We start from the raw sequence: 2,704 nt of genomic DNA, 5'->3' as shown, positions 1-2,704 counted from the left end.
GCAGCACCTTTCTGCTGGCCAGCACTAGCAGGTACCGGCAGCAACTAACTATACAATTTCATTGCAATAATGTCCACTTAAAAACCCTTAAGGTTGATCCAGATAGCCCACCTCATTGATTCAACGGGGCTATATAATGCACCTCGCAGCAGGCTATGGCCGAAGCAGAGCAGGAAATCTCAAATTAGCCCCACATATCGATCTTCTTCCATCCGTCTTGCATTAGTTTTGGTAATAATCAACAAATTGAGATGGGTTCTCTCAATGCTGGAATGGGAAATGATCGTGCCTGTGGGCTTGCGACTATCATGGGGATAGGCAAAGCGGTGCCCGAGCATGTAGTTCCGTAGAAATCATTCCCTGATTTTTACTTTGAGATATCCAACAGCAATCACATGGTGGAGCTCAAGACCAAGTTTGCAAAAATATGTAAGTGGAAACATGCATGCATGCATGCGATTTATATTACCTGCTGTATGTATCTATCTTGAAAAAATCTATCAAATTTTGCATTGGTTCATTAGATTGTACATATATATAAACTACTGATGTGTTTTCCGCAAAAAAAAACTACTGATGTGTGCAAGTGCAATGCATGGTGGTCGCAGGTGAGAACACAATGGTGGAGAAGCGGTACTCGTACATGTCTGCAGACCTGCTCCATCGCAGCACGTCCATCACAGCCTACAAGTCCCCTTCCCTCACCCTCTGTCAACAGATCGTCGACGAGGGCATACTCTGGCTCGGCGTGGAGGCGGTGCGGGCTGCCATCAGCGACTGGGGACGGCAGGCCTCGGACATCATGCACCTCGTCTTCTATACCTCGGCCACCGGCTGCATGCCGGGCGTAGACTTCAAGGTCGCCATGCTCCTCGGCCTTCCACTCTCCACCATGCGAGTCATGCTATACCGGACTGGCTGCCACGGTGCTGGCCTCACCATGTGTCTCACCAAGGACTTCGCCGAGAATAACCGCGGCGCCAGAGTCCTGGTGGTCTACTTTGAGATCATAGTGCTAGGGCTGCGTGGGCCCTTAGAGACCGACATAGGCAACCTTGTCGGGCAAGCCCTCTTCGGCGACGCCACGGCCGCGATCATCGTCGGAGCTGACCCTGGCACCGGTGAGCGGGGCCTGTTCGAGATGGTGTTGGCGTCCCAGGATGTCATACCGGGGATGGAGGAGGCTATGGTGTCCAAGCTGTACGAGGAGGGGGTAGTGTTCCAACTGCACCGTGACCTGCTGCTCGTCTCGAGCAACATCCAGCAGCTCGCCAAGAAAGCACTGGTGAACGCCGGGGTGTTGACCGGTGACGACGATAGTGACAGGACTGAGGGCCTGTTCTGGGCGGTGCACCCTGGCGGGCGGGAGATACTGGATAGAGTGGAGAGCAGGCTCGGGCTGAGGAAGGAGAAGCTGGCAGCGTCAAGGGAGGTGATGAGGCAGTACGGCAACACGCTGAGCTCGTGCGTCGTCCTCGTCCTGGACGAGATACGGCGGAGGTCGGCTGAGCAGGGGCTGCACACGGCAGGGGAGGGCCTCGAGTGGGGGCTGCTCCTCGCCTTTGGCCCTGGCATCACCATCGAGACCATCGTCCTCCGCACGCTGCCCAACTAAACAAGCATGTAATGTAAGTATATCGTTTGTGTTCCGTAGTCAAATAAGTACAATGCATCCATATATTGCGATGCAGTTGGCATGTTTGTACCACATAATATGTAACCAACAACACCCCAGCCATATTGTTGAGATATAAAATATAACTAGCAAAAATGGTTGTGCGCTGCAATGAAACATACATTTTATTACATAGTCACATGAACAAAATGTGGCTTGGAGATTTACATAGTGATTGTGTTATTTGTTACAATACATGTTAGAATTGGACTATGTATCATAGCAACTTGTCGGTAGCATCTGGACGGGACTCAGCCAATCAGGTATAATCTTTCATCTAGATGGCATGAAATAAGGGCAGATCCGCATGGCGTCCTGGTGAGGACGGTCCCATCTTTTTTTTTCCATATTATGAAAGTGGCACGGCGTGCGGGCGGAAATAGACACTACTACAAAAACGATTTGTGGTAATGCCTCCCTTTTTTTTGTAGGGGCAGCTCTATATTGAGCCGCCCCTACAAATGGCTGCCAAATGAGCCGCCCGTACAAATGGATTTGTACGGGCGGCCGTGTTATGAGCCGCCCCTATAAATGGCCCAATTTGTAGGGGCAGCTCTATATCCAGCCGCCCCTACAAATCGGATTTGTAGGGGCGGCTCAATTTTGAAGTGTCCCTACAAATAGACGCCGAGTATTAAAAATTAAGCACTAAAATTCAAATTTTGTAAATAATCTTGGATGGAGAAACAACTAAAATAAAAGTTGTAGATCTTGAAAAGTTATGAAACTTTGTAGTTGACAACTTTTTGATTTGAAATCTTGTCGAGGAAAACAATGTTTGAATTTCCAAAAATTTGAAATTTTAATTTTTTAAACGACCTCGGATGGACAAACAGTAAAAATGAAAGTTGTAGATCTTGAAAAGTTATGAAACTTTATAGTTGATAACTTTCTCATTTGAAATTATCTTGTCATGTAAAACTACGTTCGAATTTATCAAATTTGAAATTCAAATTTTATTAGTGGCCTCGGATGGAGAAACTACCAAAATGAAAGTAGTAGATCTTAAAAAGATATAAAACTTTGTAG

The 2,704-nt window shown here is 47.5% G+C and overlaps 1 pseudogene; it reads left to right on the top strand.

Moving 5' to 3' along the window:
• The first annotated feature begins 251 nt into the window (after positions 1-251).
• Positions 252-1,615, top strand: LOC136480267 (chalcone synthase 6-like; annotated as a pseudogene).
• Positions 1,616-2,704: the final 1,089 nt, after the last annotated feature.

This window comes from Miscanthus floridulus, chromosome 9 (assembly GCF_019320115.1).
Source record: "Miscanthus floridulus cultivar M001 chromosome 9, ASM1932011v1, whole genome shotgun sequence".
Classification (NCBI taxonomy): domain Eukaryota; kingdom Viridiplantae; phylum Streptophyta; class Magnoliopsida; order Poales; family Poaceae; genus Miscanthus; species Miscanthus floridulus.
The sequence above is the reverse complement of the archived record's forward strand: the minus strand, read 5'-3'. Positions and strand labels throughout refer to the sequence as shown.